The sequence below is a fragment of the Biomphalaria glabrata genome, chromosome 6 (assembly GCF_947242115.1).
Source record: "Biomphalaria glabrata chromosome 6, xgBioGlab47.1, whole genome shotgun sequence".
Lineage (NCBI taxonomy): Eukaryota > Metazoa > Mollusca > Gastropoda > Planorbidae > Biomphalaria > Biomphalaria glabrata.
In genome coordinates, this window is record NC_074716.1 from 40,545,806 (window position 1) to 40,565,636 (window position 19,831).

A 19,831-nucleotide genomic window follows, 5' to 3' on the forward strand; every position below is an offset into this window, starting at 1 on the left:
ACCCGAACAAGACTCTTCAAGGAATATTCGGAGAACTGCCTGATCTGGAAACCACTACGCAGTTCATATCTTATTACTGATATGAACCCTCCAACATGTAAAATGAGAACGAAGAAGAAGAACTGATGTATGTGTACCCAAATAGTGTGAACAGCAGCAAAGCTCCCGTGTTAGTACTGACTGGAACTTCTCTTTGCTTCAAGTTATGTCCTCTGGATCGGCTTCTGTGCTAAATGGTGAGCTGATTGTATTGAAAACTGGTTCTTGACGTCTTAAAATTTGCTTTTATAAATTGCACAATAAAGGAATCTTTATAAGTGTTGTACTTTTAATCATTTCACTAAAAATAGTTTCACCTTTCAGCAAAGGAAAATGACAAATACTATTTGCTTGTAGAAATGGGGAAAGTCTTGTTTGAAAAGATTTAACATGTATTTACATTTCATATGTTAACAATCAATTGGAATAGCAATTATAAGTTCAATAAAACATGAAATTTGTCTTCCACTCTTCGTTAGAAATATTGGTAACAAAGTCACAGTCAGTGTCCTTCAAGGAACAAAGCACTTTCTTCCTTGAGATTTTATATTTTTCTCATTTGCCTTGCCTTTGCTAAGATAGCAGATATATTGAATTATTTATTCGAAATCAGACTACCAGTGGTTAACAATTCTAACCCTATTATTCTCCCATATTATTTAAATTCAACCAATTTAATGTTGAAATTATATGCAGCTTTGTGCAAACTTTCTTGTTTCGAATTTATGGTTTTCAGTCAAAGATATAGCTCCATCCGTAGTTACACTTGCCATCTTGTTCCAAGCCTACCCAACACTCAGACATTGTGTCTTCAATTGTGTGTTTCGATGTATAGCCAATAATCATTAGTCTTCGTTTACTTAAAACTTTTTATAATGAGACAGTTTCAATAATTTATATAAATGTTATTTATAATATTTGCATTTTTCTATCTTTATACTGTGGGCAAACCTGATTACTGTAGGTGTCGGCGGGCCGCATAAAACACCTCGGCGGGCCGCATGTGGCCCGCGGTTCGTAATTTGCCCACATTCCCATCATATACATCAGTGTCTTTCAAAATAGTTTTCCTTGGCCTAATATGAAATCTGTTGCGTATGTAGAATCCTCCATATCTCCCTCGATCTTATAAGATCTTGGAGATAGTTCTTCTGTGATTACTCCAGGATACCATCCCGTTTGACCTGGGTTTTGGTAATAAATAGTTTGCCCTAGATGTAGTTTTGGTAGATCCCGAGCTTGCTTATCATATTGTCTTTTTACCTGTCGTTTGTAATTCTCTTTCTTCTCAGCTACAACATGTTCACTTAAACACTTTGAAGTGCTGGGAATCAATGTCCGAGGACTTCTTTTAAGACACATTTCAGCTGGGCTAAATCCAGTATATTGCCGAGGTGTATTTCTGAGTTCCAGTAAAGCTTCATATGGATCATCACCATTATGTTTAGTTTTCAGTATTAAATTCTTCATTATCTTTACAACAGCTTCCGCCTTACCATTTGTTCTTGGACAACCAGGATCTGATCTGATGTGATTGATGTTCCTTCGCCTTGTGAATCTCAAAAACTCATTTGAACTAAATTGTGGACCGCCATCTGTTATTAACATTTTTGGAGCACCAAAACGAGCAAATTGTCCTTTCAATTTTCTAATCATATCTTGAGATGTTGTTGTTGACAGATAATCAAACTCAATAAAATTAGAGTAATAATCAACAGTAATTAGATATGTCTTCCATTCACCTTCATCAGGTCAGCTCCAACTTTTTCCCATAGCACATTTCCTTCATCATGTTGTATAAGTGTTTTCTCTCTGGTTCATAGGTTTCCTTTCTTGACAAGCAGTGCATGTCTCTGCTATCAGTTTTATTTCATCAGCCCAGAACATCGTCTGTCGGGCCCTCCTCATCATTCCATCATATGCAATGTGTGCTGTGTGCAGGTTTTTCTTCATTTCTTGACGCATACCGAAAGGTATGACTACCCTTTCTCCTTTCAAGATTACTCCATTACTAAGTCCCAAAGTATCAGCAAAATCAAAATATGGTTTTATCGTGTTGTCTAAATCTTGTTTTCTTTGAGGCCATCAATTCATTATTTGCTTTGATAATTTACTTAATGTGTCATCTAAGTATGTTTCTTGTTTTATTCTTTCTAATAACGGATCCGGTATGTCCACAACTTGTGTCTGGCATATGTTAAAAACTTCATCTTGCTTCTCCTCTTGATTGCACAGTCGTGATAATGTGTCAGTAATGTGTAAACTGTTTCCTTCTACCCACTGAAATGAGAAATCATAACGATTGCTCCTCAACATCTGGAGCCTGGTTTAGAGGCTTCCTTAAGATGTTTGCAAGTGGCTTATGGTCATTTATTATTATGACATGTCTTCCAAATGTATATTGATTAAATCTTTCTAGCCCAAAAACTACGGCAAGTATTTCCTTTTCAATCTGAACCCACCGTTTTTCAGTTGGTGTCAATGCTCTTCTAGATGCAAATTCTATTGATTGCTCTTCTTGCATTAGTACAGCTCCAAGTCCATGTTGACTACTGTCCACTTGTATTTCAAGTTTCTTGTCGGGGTTGTAGAATATAAGGAGTGGAGTATTTGTAATCATTGTTTTTATCTTGTTGAATGCCCCTTCACATTTTTCAGTCCATCTAAAATAGCAGTCTTTCCTTGTTAGTTCTCTTAATGGTTGAGACACTTCTGCTAGATTGTTCAAAAATTTTGACAAATACTGCACCATTCCACATAGTTTTCTTGCTTCCTGGCTATTTTCTGGTTTCTTCATTTCCAGAATAGCTTTGATCTTCTTTATGTCAGGCTTTACGCCTTGCGCACTAATGCAGTGTCCCATGAAACTTATCTGGTCTTGTTTCTCTATTGTTTTTGTTTCATTTAATTTAATGCATTTCTCTTTGCATTTCTCTCTTAATCTCTTCAGTTTGTCAGAGGGATCTTTTTCTGTTTCTTGTTTGAACTGACCACATCCCACTACCAGTGCCACCATGTTGATTATAATAATCGAATAATAACAAGACTCTGGATATAACTTATAAGACATGAAATCAGCTGTTTAATCTAACGCCATCTTGGTTGTCAACAACAGTTACAAGGGATGCTACTCCCAAACACCGAGTGGTGCAACCTATATAAAACACACATCAACATTCTGGACAAATTACTTTGGCAGCTTTAACAACACAACCCTATATTAAATTCACGTTCACTAAATGATTTGCTATGACTTGTAATGAAGTTTGACAAAATGTAGCTTGCTTTCACTGCAGACTCACTTTCGTTGTTCAGTTTAGCAAATACTATTTTTCAATTCAAGTAGCTTGTCATCTCTTAATTTACAGCATAATAGTTTAACATATTTTGATAATTTTTTTAGATGGCCAAGCGGAACGCATGCGGCCCCCGAACACCTTGTTTAACATGCCTGCTATCTAAGCAGAATCTGGCCTTCAATGGGCATCACCGACGAGTTGAAGTCGAATTGTAAAGACAAAATCTATTAAGTAGATTGTTAGTTGTTCTGCAGTCTTAATTTTCTCACCTATTTTGGATTCTTGGCCCTCGAATTTACTGAAATAAACGACGGGTAAGTCTAACTTCAAAAACAATGATTGTCAATTTGAGACTGCACACTTAAATAGAAAAGATTAAAAGCAATGATATTAATAGTCGGAAGGGCAACGCTGAAGCCATTAGCGAAATGAAGTGCTCTGATCTGAGGATTAATGCAGAACATCCAATACGTTTTGGCTTCAATAAAAAGAATCCAAGCGAAATAGTGAAGATTCTGTATAAACACAGAAGAACGAGCTACCGATTGAGATTTAATCTTCCTTGGACGTGACTGTTCAAGAAAAAATCACCCAATAGAATCATATCGTAATGTGGTAGGTGAATATGAATTTTGTCGCTATCCCAAATATTGAATCTTCAGATTGAAATCAATCTCGATAGTGCTCATAGGGACATTGACAAAAACGAATTCCGCTTAAGTGTTTGTTGCAATATCTTCAGAAGTCTTTGTACTTCTTAAACAAGGACCTGTTTGAAATCTTGAGTTAAATAAAAAGATATCAGCTAGAATGTCACTAGATAATTCAGTTCTAAATATTGTCTAAATATTTTAAATATTGAATGCCAGATTCTGCTTTGAGAGAAAAAAGAATGATGTCCAAGATTCTCTTCATGTAGCATTATCAGATTTTAACATATTTCTGACAATTGCGGTTAATCTGGCTATATACGAGCGAAGTTTTTCAGACTTAATAGGTTGATCAAGAATTGATACCAATCAACGATGCGTTTCACTAACAAGGCAATTGGTGGAAAAACTACTTCAAAAAATTATTGATAGTTTTGCAACCAAGAAAGCACGTAATATTTATTTGCAGTCTATATGGCTCCTTTTGTCTCGAAAGGCAATAGATGCGCCCAAATGAGTCACTGGTTTTGGCTTAATCTTGAGACGGGGCAGAATCTGGTGTGGCTAATCAAGCCAATTAATTCTAGAACGGCAGACTTTGCCACAATTCGTACATGTGTATGCCTCTGATTTAGGGCTAGCAGACAGGGCAGCTTTCTTTTTTTCCCTCTTGATTAAGGCCGCTTCAATTCTTTTGTTCTCAGCAAGGGTTGTCCCAGCACGCACAGTCTGTCTCCATGCACTCCGGTCTTCGGCTATGTTTTCCCACATACTTTCGCTGATGCCTGAGGCTCTCATGTCTCGCTTGCAGACATCTCTATATGTTAGTCTTGGGCGGCCCTTGGGTCTGACTCCTTCCACAAGCTCAGCATATAAGATATCTTTCGGGATTCTACCATCTGGCATGCGGGTGACATGTCCGAGCCAGCGTAATCTTCTTTGTGTCAGGAGAGCATACATGCTGTTCATATTGGCCAGTCTCAAAACTTCCTGATTGGAGACATGGTCCCTCCAAGAGATGCCCATTATGCGTCTCAGGCAGCGCAAGTGGAAACTATTCAATCTGTGCTCTTGGTACATGTATGTTGACCAGCTTTCACTGCCATACAGGAGAGTGCTCACAACACAGGCGTTGTAGACTAGGATTTTGGTCGCTGTGGTCAATTTACCATTTTCCCAGACGCGCTTGGAGAGTTTTGCCAATGCTATGGTAGCTTTTCCTATCCTTTTTGTCAGTTCGATGTCTAAGTCTAGGTTACTGACAATTGTTGAACCCAAGTAGGTAAATTCCTGCACTACTGAAAGGGTATGGTTCCCAATTTGTATTATAGGTATTTCTGCGATGTCTTGTGCCAGGATTTCGGTCTCGGAGAGACTTATAGTAAGGCTAGACTCTTGACAAGCAGCTGCTAAGGCGTTCACTAGCTTCTATAGACCTCCTTGTGCAAACAGCAGCTCCCTTATCAAGATACGACGCCTTTTCTGTAACATAATAGTATTATATGTACATTTGCACACTAGCGCGTCAGTGCAACACCGCTTGTGTTTACGTAATAAACGGAGTTCCTAATATGTCTTCCCTCTTAAACACTAGTTTGTTATTTGTGTAACACGAATATTCTACATGGTGTCAAAATAAAACTTGAAAAGCTGTCCAGACAAAGGTTTTTATTAATCTAATAATGGCTTCTTTTTATTTTGAGCAACCAATCTTGAATTGGAATGCTAAAGATCTGTATCAAGAGTTTTTAAGGTTTCAACAGCAGGTGAGCTTTTGTTTCAAAGGACCGTTAGCTGGTGCCGATAGTAAACAAAAAGCCGGATGGCTGGGAATGTGGATAGGTCAACAAGGCCGTGAGGTTTACAAAACTCTAAATATTACTGATAGTGAAGAGGGAGATCCGCAATTACTATTAAAGAAAATAGAAGACTACATAAGGCCAAGACAAAATAAAAGAGTGTCTAGATTTAGAGCACATCAGAGAAAGCAGGAAGAAGGAGAAAGTTTTGATAACTTTATTAAAGACCTAAAGCTTCTCATTATGGACTGTGAGTATGATGACCCAGACGATATGCTTATTGATTTGATTATTAGTGGAGTCATACACGAAAAGGTACAATTAAGACAACTTGACCAGGGACAGAAGTTGACCCTTAGCAAGGCTATAGAAATTGGACAACAATATGAGATGTCGCAAAGCCAAGTGAAAATTTTTTTGGGGCCAAGAAGTTCTAGCGATCAAGAGAGGGTCACACAATGTACTCAAGCAGAAGTCTAAAGACAACTCAGATAAATTATGTAGTAAATGCGGCAAGAACCACAAAAAGGGAAAATGTCCAGCAATAGGAACCACATGCAATTTCTGCAAGAAGAAAAACCACTGGTTTCAAATGTGCAGAAAAAGACGCAACGTCAATCTAGTAGAAGATGACAGTCACAGTGATGAAAATATTATACCTGTTAGCACTGCAAGTAGCCAGTATAAAAAGGGTAATATTGAGAACATCAATGTCGTCGAAGACAAGTGGACTGTAAAACTAGTCGTGCATGGCAAGACATTAATTTTTCGTATCGACACTGGTGCAAGATGTAACATTCTTGTCAAGTCAGAGTTTGAAAAGCTCAAAGACAAAGTAAAACTTGCTTATTCAGCAAAGTCGCTCAAGTCTTACTCTAATCATGTTATTAAGACTTTAGGAGCAGTAGTGCTACCTTTGAAAAATAATACACAAGAGGTGAAAGCAAGGTTTGAGGTAGTAGACATTAGTCAAGAGAACATTTTGAGTGGTGACACAGCAGAATGTTTGGGACTACTACAACGGATAGACAGCATAGAATCCAAGGCAGAAGACGAGTTACAAAGAAAATTTCCTGAAATGCTGAAAACAACTGGAACACTGCCAGGAGAATACAAGATTCAGTTACAGGAAAATGCTAAAGGAGTTATTCATTCACCACGTCGCTTAGCAGCATTTCTACGCAATGAAGAGGGGCTGCTTTTGTTCTCTGCTCTTTTCCTGTAGCTGCCGCAGAGAGAAGATCTTATCTGTTGTAGATCTACCTGCACTAAAGCCACACTGCGACTCTGGATAAACACGATCTGCCAGGATCTGTAATCGCTTTAGCCTTTCCGACTATGCTAAGCAGTGAGATGCCTCTGTAATTGTTACAATCAGAGCGGTCGCCTTTATTTTTATAAATTGTAACTATGTTGGAGTCTTTCAATTCCTGGGGGACCATTCCTTGTTACCAGCACAAGCTTAGCAGTTCATGGAGTGGTTTGATTAGGGCATGTTTTCCAGCCTGAATGACTTCAGCAGGAATGCCATCTCCTCCGGGTGTTTTCCCATGTGCAAGCATTTCAATGGCAATGCTTAGCTCCTTTACTGAGGGCGTTTCGTCTAATTCCGTCAAAACTTGAAGTGATGGGAAGTTGGAAACAGCATTTGGTGAGATGGCGTTTTCAATCTGGTATAGTTCTGCATAGTGTTCTACCCATCGTTCCATTTGCAGCGCACGATCGCTGATGATTGAGCCATCTTTTGACTTGAGCGGAGCACACTTGCTGGTGTGAGGTCCAAAGGCTTTTCTCATGCCCTCATATAGTCCTCTTATGTTACCACAGTCGGCACAAGATTGAATATCTTCGCATAGCTCCTGCCAGCATTTGTTAGCACATTGTCTCGCTACTCTTTGGGCATTGTTACTGCGTTAATATTAGAAGATATTACGTCATTGTTTGTTGTTTATGTTTTATGCGAAAGCAAAGAATCGGACGGAAATAAAAGTTAGTTATATATGTCTACCTTGCTAAAGACAGTCTCGTTATTATCATTATTAATTAGTAACGTCTACAGTAATTTATTATTAATCTGTGACTACAGAACATGGTGTCAGAAGTGTAATGTAAAGTTCAACAAGAACAAGATACAATATAAACTTTCTGGTGTTAATTATCTCGGAAGACAAATTGGAGCAGATGGTATTCGTCCAGATCCAGCTAAAATCAAAGCAATAATGGAGATGCCAGCACCAACAGATCGAACAGGAATTCAAAGACTGCTAGGGATGTTGAACTTTCTGTCAAGTTTCATTCCAAACATGTCAACAATTACCAGTCCATTGCGTGAATTGCTAAAGAAGGATGTATTGTGGCAGTGGAATGCAGAGCAAGAAAATGCTTTCCAACTAATAAAGAAAACACTTAGTGAAGCTCCAGTTCTGCAATTGTTTAACCCTGAAAAGCCAGTTACTATTCAATGTGACGCTTCTTCTAAAGGGTTGGGAGCATGTTTAATGCAAGAAGATAAACCAGTTGCGTATACGTCAAGATCATTGACAGAAACAGAGTGTAGATATGCACAAATAGAAAAGGAAATGTTAGCTATAGTGTTTGCAGCTGAACATTTTCACCATTATATTTTTGGAAGAACTGTGACTGTACAATCAGATCACAAACCTTTGCAAACTATTGTGACTAAGTCTTTACATAAGATTTCACCAAGACTTCAGTTGATGATGTTAAGACTGTTGAGATATCAATTAACAGTAACTTACACTCCAGGTTCAAAAATGCAAATAGCTGATACGTTATCGCGTGCGTACATCAATGGTCAAGAACAATCAAATTCAAATGATGACATGGTTATGAGAATTCATAGCGCAACAGCACAGTTTCCGGGAAGTGATCAGAAGATTATTGAAATTAGAAGGAAAACTGAATCTGATTCTTAAAACTTGTAATGAATTATGTCAGAGAAGGTTGGCCAAAGATAAAAACTCAAGTTCATGAAACAGTGAAAGTGTATTGGTCATTTAAAGACAGTTTTCATGAAGAGAATGGAATATTGTTTTACGAGAACAGAATTATAATTCCTTCAAGTATGAGAAATGAAATTCTCGACAAGTTGCACATAGGTCATTTTGGTCTTGAGAAAACCAGATCGAAGGCAAAACAGAGTGTGTTTTGGCCAGGATTGTCTAAAGATATTTTTTCGACAATAATGAAATGCGCAACATGTGCAACGTTCAAAAGAAATAATGTGAAGGAAAAATTGTTACCTCATGCTGTACCAGACAGACCATGGAAAAAGGTTGCGACAGATTTGTTTGAATGGCAAAACAATTACTATTTGCTAGTTGTGGACTATTTCTCCAAATATCCTGAAATAAAACTACTAGAGAACAAAACAGCAGAATGTGTTATCAGGGCAATGAAAGGTATTTTTGCTAGACATGGCATACCAGAAGAAATAGTGAGCGACAATATGCCATTCAATAGCTATCAATATAGAGAGTTTGCTTCTGAATGGGGTTTCAAGATAACAACATCAAGTCCCAGATACCCTCAATCAAATGGACAAAGTGAGGTGTATGTTGGTATCGTAAAGCAGATATTCAACAAAGCATACAAAAGTGGGAAAGATCCATATCTCGCTATGCTCGAGTATAGAAAGACTCCGATAAGCAGACTGCTTTATTCGCCATCACAACTGCTGATGAGTAGAAGACTCAGGGACATCATTCCAACTGATCCCAAACTATTGAAACCATCGGTAGCTGAAAATGCAGAGACATTACTCAACGAACGACAGAGGAAAAGCAAAGTGAGGTACGATGCAAAAGCAAGGTTACCTAAAGACTACTCTGTCGGGGAGAAGGTGAGAGTTCGTCTAGGACAAACATGGCAGAAAGCAGTCGTCATTAAGAAACATCCATCACGCAGATCTTACATCATAAAGACAAATGATGGGAAAACATACAGACGAAATCAACGGTTTTTAAACAAGAGCTACGAAGAAGACATCTCTGGGTACTATGACACCGACGAAGACAATGAACAGCAAACTGTTAGAACAAAAGAAACAGACAATTATAAACCAACATCTAGAGAACTTGCTGTGCCGGTCAAGACAACCAGAAGTGGTCGAGTTGTCAAAATTCCTTGTAAATATAAGTATTAAAAACTTTAAAAGGAAGGATGTGTTGATAGCTTTAAAAGGAAGGATGTGTTAATATTAGAAGATATTACGTCATTGTTTGTTGTTTATGTTTTATGCGAAAGCAAAGAATCGGACGGAAATAAAAGTTAGTTATATATGTCTACCTTGCTAAAGACAGTCTCGTTATTATCATTATTAATTAGTAACGTCTACAGTAATTTATTATTAATATGTGACTACAGAACAGTTACGTGCAGCTCTGAGCCTTTTTAAGTTGCTTGGGATGGGATCCTTCTTGTAGATTAGCATGGCTGCTCTCTTGTTCGTAGTGGCAGTTTCCATTTCTGGTAGACTTGCCTTAAACCAGTCTACGCTTTTCTTGGTTTTGTTTCCAAAGACCAGTGATGATGTTTGGTAGATTGTATCACGCATAAACGTCCAGCTTTTTTCTACCTCAGTCACAGAGAAGTTTTTAAAACCTTCCTCTAATTTGTTGTCAAATTCGGTGCAAAGATCAGGATTTTTTGTGCTAGTAGTATTCAGGCGTGATTTTCTTTTTCCCTGTGATGTGTGGATCTTAGTTGGCAGCAGTCTTGTCGGCAGGAAACTAAAGTATGATCAGTATCACAATCCGCGCTTTGGTAGCTACGTGTCAGCAGTAAACCACAGCACTGTGTCTCATAGAGGCACCCTAGGTCTGGGTACTGGCACCAGCTGGATATGATACTAACACGAAAAAAAGACATTGGAAATATACTGCTGACACGTAGCTATTTGCAGGATATTTTGTTAACATATAATAATAACATATTTTCGCTGTTTTATATTCGGGTGGGGGGGGGAGGGGGCATCATGAGAAGATGGCATCAAACACCCTAGCTATGCCACTGCCTAAAGGTTAGTTCTGTATCTACGAGACTAGTGTGTGCTGGGGAAATTGCAGTTTCCGGGATAAGTTTTAGCAAATGGATTTCGATTTTCATGTATATGTATATATTGTTAGACACCTTATTTATATAGGTTAGTTATTTAGCGACGCACCATAGATGACGCATATTGAACGGGACTAGTGACGTTTGGGATATGTTGGGTTAGAGACCGGAAAATCAGTTAGCGTTAGAACACTCCAGGGTAACGACGTGTTTAGTGACAGAGACTTCTACTGTGGCCTTTTATCAGAATAAATCCATGTACAATTGTTCATCAGAGTCGACTACATCTCTTCACTAGTTAAAACAGGTGTTGTTTTATTTAGTCTGACTTGTTGGTCAACTACACGTAATACACCCGAACAGTTACACCCAAACGATTGCAGAGTAATTGGTTGACTTATTTATATAGGTTAGTTATTTAGCGACGCACCATAGATGACGCATATTGAACGGGACTAGTGACGTTTGGGATATGTTGGGTTAGAGACCGGAAAATCAGTTAGCGTTAGAACACTCCAGGGTAACGACGTGTTTAGTGACAGAGACTTCTACTGTGGCCTTTTATCAGAATAAATCCATGTACAATTGTTTATCAGAGTCGACTACATCTCTTCACTAGTTAAAACAGGTGTTGTTTTATTTAGTCTGACTTGTTGGTCAACTACACGTAATACACCCGAACAATTACACACAAACGATTGCAGAGTAATTGGTTGACTTCAAGACAGCCTGAACTAGTAACATCACAATATACTATATAACACACTCATATATACACACGCATAAATACACAATTACACACTAATATATCCACACTCATATAAATATACTCATATATACACACATACATGAGTGTATATGTCATATTTTACAATCAAACGCTCACACAAAGATTTCAACAAACAAATAAAAATAATAGACTCTATAAAAAGTGTAATTCAAACATAAAGCCATTTACATTGATCAGGAAGTCGCTCATAACAATGTCCCTAAGTGTTGTTCTAAATTTTTAGTTAATTAATAACACTACCAGCATTAGTGAGTTATAGTCTTAAAGTAAATAGGAAAGTGCTTTTGGAACTAAATCTTTGTAAACGTTACGTGTGTTGTCGTGTCTTTTAATATTACACATGAGACTGGTCACTATTAATGTGACGAGAATGCCGTAAAATGCTGGGTTCGTGCTTCCCTGGAGTTACACTTGACAAGTGACAAACATAGATATTACTAATTGACTTAATGCCACTTTAGCAGACAAAACATAACGTTTATTTAATAATAATAATAATAATAATACCGCACTCATTGTCAGTTACATAAGTCCATAATGGATGGCTGCCTGGTCGTGCGGTTTGCGTGCTGGACTGTCGTTCGGATTTATCGACGGTCGAGGGTTCAAACCCTGCCCGCTCCCATCCCCCGTCGTCCTGCGGGAGGTTTGGACTAGGAAGTAAACTATCTTCAACTCTGAAGGAACATCCGAAACATGTAAAACATTTTACAAACAAACATAAGAAACAATCACATCCACATAACAGCGGTATCAAATATATCCAACATGTCAAATTCTCCAAAATAGACTTCAAGTAACGTCCGCTTCACAGCGGGTAACAACAAACTTCCATAATCCAGATTAATAACTACTAGAAATACATGTCTCAAGTGACCACTGGCTTCCACTGCCCAAAAGATACTTCTTAACTCAAAATTACTACTTGATTTTCTAAATCATTACCGTCCAGACCGGACCAAACGATATTACTTACTGCCCTGGACCAAAGGATAATCCTTGACTGACTAAAAGTCATCCTTACTTCCTGATATAGGAAAAAAGGGCAGCAAAGATTACGATTACTAAGAAAACTGTCCTCGTTTAATGTTTGCGAAAAGGCCTTGGCTATGCTTTATCACGCTCACATCTGCAATATATTAAGTTTCAATATCACTGCCTGGTATGGCAATCTGAGCATTAAAAATGAAAATAAACTTTATAGAATCCTAAATGCTGCTGGTAAAATCATTGGCAAAAAACAAACCCCATTTGGGCAGTTGTTTGAGACAAACATCTATAAAAAAGTTAACAAGATCCTCGAAGTCTTTTTTTTTGCCGAAATTTGAGAAACACTGCTTTATTTTTATTCTCAAATATATATATATTTGCTGTACGCACGTTTATGCATAGGGTTAGGCTTTGCTGGGCGTTTGGGTTAGGGTTTGGAAAAAAATCGCCCCCCCCCACTCCAAAGTTCTGGATCCGCGAGTGCGTTGGATCGAGTTAGGTATAATGTTAGTTTTTAGGGTTAACATAGAAGAATTCAGACTCGTTCTTTCTGACCCTCTACAAGAGATTACAATTCAACAATTCATAAATACTACCAGTTTTTTTAGCGGACCCCTAAAGGGAAATAGACGCTATTAGTTTTGTGTTGTCTGTCCGTCCGTCCGTCCCGTTTAGATCTCGTTAACTAGAAAAGATATTAAAAATTTACAATTGATAAGTAGTGTTTCCATAATATCGCGATAACTACGGAGTACCCGGGAGACCGCAGAGTATTATGTACTCTGTATAACACTTATCTAAACGGATTTTCTTTACAGATTTTTTTTCTTGAGGCTTTAAATAAGAGATTGACCCTTTACAAAACAATTAGATCAATTAGATAATAGTTATATAACATCAGTTAGGTCAGGTTTACATTTAACTTCACTTTCCCCTACCTCTTGGTCTGTTGGACCGCTGGGTCACCACACAAGATCTGTAAATCTACTTTCTTCATTCTTTTCTCTCATTTTCCTTTGATATAATTTCATTCTGATATTCTTTCTGAAATCACTGAAAAATTCCTTTTTACTTACCTGGTTGGACCGCTACGGGGGCCGATTGTGAGTTTGTGTTTTACTCAAACTGTCTTTTTTACCTTGTTTTTTTTTATGTCACTTCTTTTATTATCTATCTAGGCTGTTAAGCTTCCCTCTCTATCTCTCTCTCTTTCTCTGTCTCTCCCTCTTTCTCTCTCTTTCTCTGTCTATCTATTTATGTCTATCTCTCTTTCTATTTCTCTCTGTCTCTCTCTATATTTATCTCTATTTCTATTTCTCTCTCTTTCTCTTTCTATCTCTCTGTTTCTCTTTCTCTCTCTCTCTCTTCCTCTCTCGGTCGTAACTCTCTGATTTAATTAACCAATTAAATGTATAATTCTCTACATCGACGCACGCACGCCGACTCTCAAACCCTGTATGAAAAAGGCATGGAAAGATAACTCTTTTCTTTCTGCAAGTCGGACTAAAGTTAGCCCACGTAACTTTCGCTGCGGCAGAGAACGCGGCTCAGAAATTTAAAAAATGGGGTGGGGGGAGGAGAGAACAAGTAATCTTCTCACTAACTAAACCTTGTATTCTATAAACCTCACCAAGTAGCGAGTATCTTTAAATGGTATACTGAATAAATCCTTTAATTTCAACATGAATGGCAGTAGACCAAAACTGAGTAGAATACGGCCAAAAAGAAAACGGAGCAGGATCATGCTTGAATTTTAAGCTGTAGACCAGACCGGGTTAGCCACCTCGGAAGGCTAATGTATTAATTAAAGAACAACAGCAAACCAAGTTCCATAATAACTGAACTGTCAATGCTAAATAAAAATACTTAATATTCAGAATATGTACAAATCACTTGTTAATAGGTGAATGCATTATAATTGTACTTATAAACACAGCTCACGCACGCACACTTAGTTCAGGCCACACGGCTCGGTAACTCCAAATACTAAGACATGAAGATGCAAGGCTCATACTAATTAAGGGTCAATCACGTCTCCAAAAGCCATCTCAAACCCACAGACTTCAATGTAGCCCAAGCCCAACACCCTGAAACGAAGAATAACTTCGATCTAGCCTGGCTGCTAAACCACAGAACTTTCATTAAGGACATCCGTACCAAAATATCAACCTGATTAATGCATTTTGGAACTTAAGTACTTTTAACAAGGGAAACAGTAAAAACTGTAGCCCAGAAAGAATCTACAACCGGAACGCCCTCTTTGCTACAAGAACTTTACATGAAAGTAAGCCTGACGTTAAACGCACACAATATTATTAATAAGAAATCACGCCCAATGCTAACTAATACCTCAAAAGTCGACTATTAGACAAGAAAGAAAACTTCACGCGACGGTATGCGATCTGGACTGTCATCTCAAAGATCCTGGGTTAGAACCCTGCACGCCACCATCCCGCTGAAAGTTTAGGTTAAAATGATATAATCTTTAATTCTAAAGGGTCAATCTTCATGTCATGTCTTCAAAGACGAACAAATAACGTTTAAAAAAAAGAAAACAAACTCGCGATGTGATTTTTACCCTGTTTGTTTATTTGTTTCAGAGGAAGAGATTGCTCACTGCCTTCGTCTCCCAGGACAATAATAAAAATAAGATCGATCTACCAACATAAAGAGACATGGTACTCTAATGGTCGCAGTCACTCGCGCGTGCCTCGGCTAACCCTGAAGTTGGGAACTGACTAAATATTGATGACAAGTCGCTTGCCTTCACGTGACTCGAGTATAGTGATGTAACGATTGGATCACGCAGCTAATCAACGATCGAAAATCAAGTGTTTGAACTAATTCCGTTGACGTGACATCTTGTTGGATGGTGATGATGTACAGGATGGGAAGCCATATAACGATGTAGTATGCTCATCGCAGTTCGATTATCTTGCAAGCTAAAAGGCGCTTTAGTTTTTCTGTCAAAGACAATGAGATATTTAGTACAAAATAGCAGACTTTGAAAGAATGCCAAAAGTAAAAGGTAAGGTGTTGTAAGATATTGTTAAAGTAATTTAGGTATCGTAAGGTAACCTAAGGTAGTGTAAGATATTGTAATGTAATGTAAGGTATTGATGGTTTGTAATTGTTTAGTTATCTTCTTCACTAAGGAAATACCCAATTAAACTCAACTTCTACACTTGTTACTATTGAGTTATTACAAAGGTTATGTAAGGTATTGTAAGGTATTTAGGATTTTTGTTCGATACTAATTATTTGATTAATCAACAAAATATCGATTCTATCTTCTGCAAGAATAGCTACGAATGTATCACTTTAAGAGTATTTTAAAGTATATTTGCTAATAGCCAAGTTTTTTTTCTGTCTATTCGTGAAACGGTGGACTAAACCATGTGAGGGGGTGGTGATAATATGGCACCACTGAGCGAAAGGCCTTCTAGATTAAGGTCACTGGCCAGTGCGGAAGAGTCCAACGATGGACTACAACGGCCACATGTTCATTACCGAGGCAAACCACCTAATTGGAGGTACTCGGCTGTGGTCAAACATGGATAGGGTTGGGTTTCGCCATGCAAGTATCTAGCCCTCATTACACCAATTGAGATCATGATCGTAAATAAATCCATACCGGCTCGGCCGTCGCCCGGGTTACCAAGGGCCGCGCCTACCGTTACAGAACAGGGTGGAGGTGAAAAGTATACTACTTGTCCATGCAAAAACAAAATAAATACCAGAAATAAAATCACCATAGGAACATGGAATGTGAGATCACTTAGAGACGAAGGAAAAGTTGAAGAGCTCATACATGAACTTAACTGACTCCGTTTCAACATCATAGGACTCTCTGAAATGTGCTGGAAAAACATAGGTGAAACAACAACAGAAGATGGCCATAAACCAGGGGTGGGCAAATTACGACCCGCGGGCCACATGCGGCCCGCCGGAGTGTTTTATGCGGCCCGTCGACACCTACAGAAGTCAGGTGTGCCCACAGTACATACTTAATAAAAATGCAAATTATTAAAATTAATATAAATATAAATGATTGAAACTGTCATTATAAAAAGTTTCAAGCAAACGAAGACTATGCTTATTAGCTATACATCAGTACACTCAATTCGAATCACAATCTCTGATCAGTATTTATTCAATGCTATGCAGAACTGTGTTGAATGTCGGGTATGCTTGAAACAAGATGGCAAGGGGGACAACTGGTGGATCTCGATCTCTGACTGAGTAAAATGGTGGATTTTTTTTAAATACCCCAACTATAAACTTTAAACAGGAAAGTTTGCACAAAGCTGCATAAAATACATTTTTAGAAACGAAGAAAAAACAGTAATCAAACTTATTAATGCTAAGGGAGGGCATGGACCACAGGTAGTTTCGATTATGATTAAAGTAATCCAATATTTCCTCTATCAGAGCATGGGCAAGGTAAACGAGAACAATGTAAAATCTCAAGGAAGAAATTGTTCTGTTACTTGAAGGACATTGACTGTGACCTTGTAACCAATATTTCTAATGAAGAGTGGAAGACAGATTTCAGGTTTCATAATTGCCATTGCAATGAGTCTTTTGCATATAAAATGTAAATGGAGGCTAAATCTTTTCAAACAAGGCCTTCCCATTTCTACAAGCAAGCAAAAGAAAACAGATTTTGTCATTTTCCTTTGTATGTCAACACTTTACAAAATGTGCTGCTGTTCACACTATTTGTGTATACATACATCCGTTCTTCTTCTTCTTTGTTCTCATTTTACATCTTGGAGGGGTCAGAACAGTATCTAAGATGAACCGCGCAATGTTTTCCAGATCAGGCAGCTCTCCGAATAGTTTTGGTTCTATAGGAGGGCCCTTGGCCAGAGTCCTGTTCGGGTCGCTGATTTAGTATGCACCATTGAAGGACATGGTCAGCATTCTCTGGTGATGCTCCAAAAGGGCAAGTTTCGCTCGTCCCAATATTTAACTTCCGGAACATATATTGTCTCATCCAGTAATAAAGCATTATATTTTGGGGGGGGGGGGGGGAACTAAACAAGTATAATTACTGGTCGATTTTGACTGACTGTAATTTGAAAGCAGTCACAAGGGTAACAACAAGTAAGCTAGATCCACAGTTCCGGAACATTATGCACGAGTGTAAAAAGTAAAATACTGCACATTAAGTACAACCGTATAACTGTTACCCTATATCATGGGCGTAGCCAGGGGGGGATAGGGTTCAACCCCCCCCCCCCCCGAAATGAAATCCCCCACTCTCGGGGGGGGGGGGATCGGAATTTAGTGAATGATTTTTTGCTTTGATTTTGTTTATTTTAGCACAACCAATGGGGGTTTGAGTTTAAAACCCCCTACCAGGGGGTTTTGAGTTTAAAGCCCCTACCAGGGGGTTTTGAGTTTAAAATCCCCTACCAGGGGGGTTCGAGTTTAAAAACCCCTACCAGGGGTTTTGAGTCTAAAACCCACTACCAGGGGTTTTGAGTTTTAAACCCCCTACTTGGGGTTTTTGCAGTTAACTCCCTCTCTTCTATAAAACAAAACAAAAAAAAAATGCAAACGAAAATCCCCTTATTCCAAGAGCACAGTTAAGGGAGATTTTGATTTTAAACCACCCTCCAAAATTTACGATAAACCCCCCTCTTCAATATAAAAAAAGCTAATTACGCACTCAAAATGTGTATGAGTGTAGTCAAAGGGGTTTTGAGTTTAAACTCCCCTCCAGTGGAGTTTGAAGCTAAAAAGTAACTTTTCAATATAAATAAAAGCAAATTACTTACTCTAAAATCTATAAGCGTAGCCAAAGGGGTTTTGAGTTTAAACCCCCATTCAGATGGATTTGATGCTAAAAAATACCTCTTCAATATAAAAAAAAAGCTAATTACACACTAAAATTATTTGAACGTAGCCAATCCAATCGGGGGTTTTGAGTTTAAACCCCTCTTCTAGAGAAGGCGTTTTTTTAAAGTTTAAAACCCCTCCAGATGGTTTTGAGTTTAAGATCCTCCTTACAGGGCATTTTGAGGTGGAAAACCCCCAACAGATGATTTTGACGATAAAACTTCTCTTTTCGATATAAAATCTAAAGCAAACTACAGTCACTTAATTCCAAGAGCGTATTCAAGAGAGGTTACACATTTTTACCAGTGGCAGGGCTCCCTTAATAAAATGGAGTGAATAGTCATCTGCCGAAATTGAAAAACTAAATGTGGCTAAACAAAGATGGCTTAGACAGATTTTAGGAGTCAGTTATAGAGATCGGGTTTAAATCAAGGAAATCCTATGCCGAACTGGGAGTCGACCCTTTAGTAAGATTGTGAGAGAGCGACGCATGAGGTTTGCTGGACATGTTCTCCGACAAAATGAATTACGCATAAGAAGATTTGCAATGATATCCTAGTACAACTTGACGCCACTCATTTATTGAGGTGGGAAGAGGCTTCAGACATTACCAGTGACAGATTTTTTTATGGAAACAGCTTGACGGCAAATGTGCCAAACGGCGCGGGAGGGTCAAAGACAGTAAGAATAGCACATAAGGTTTTTGAAATAAAACTTTTTAATAGCAGGAAAATGCACTGTAGATACCTCAGAATATGCATTTTGTTGGCTTTCAATAGCAGAAATAGTGCTTGACGGCGGGGCTTCGCCCGCCCAAAAAAAAACCTGGGTAACAGAGGATATACTCCAACTCTATGACAAGCGACGGGGACGGGAGCTTAAAGGGAAAAAGTTGTCTGACACACAATTAGTCCAAGAATACAACAAGCGGACCAAAAAGGAAGAAAATGTGGATAGAGAATAAGTGTCAGTAAACTGAACAGGTACTTAACAGAAATGACAGTAAAAAAAACCTAAGGTCAGCATGGAAACCTCCCAATACAGTGTGAGCTGATTACCTACTTTTACTGATTTTCACTCAAATGTAAAATCCCAATGTTAATTACATTTATTCAATTGTTATTGTACATTTTACAATAATACTTAATTAAAATTGTTAAGAGACTTAACATCACATGAACAGGTTACTTTTGTTATTCTTTAAATGTTATAACGTTGTGCTGTATCGTTCACATTTACCATACCATCTAGATGTGTCTAGGTATATTTCGGCATATATCTAGAGATTTTATTATTATATTTTCCCATGTGTCTGCTTTTACCGTGTCATAATTTTTCCAA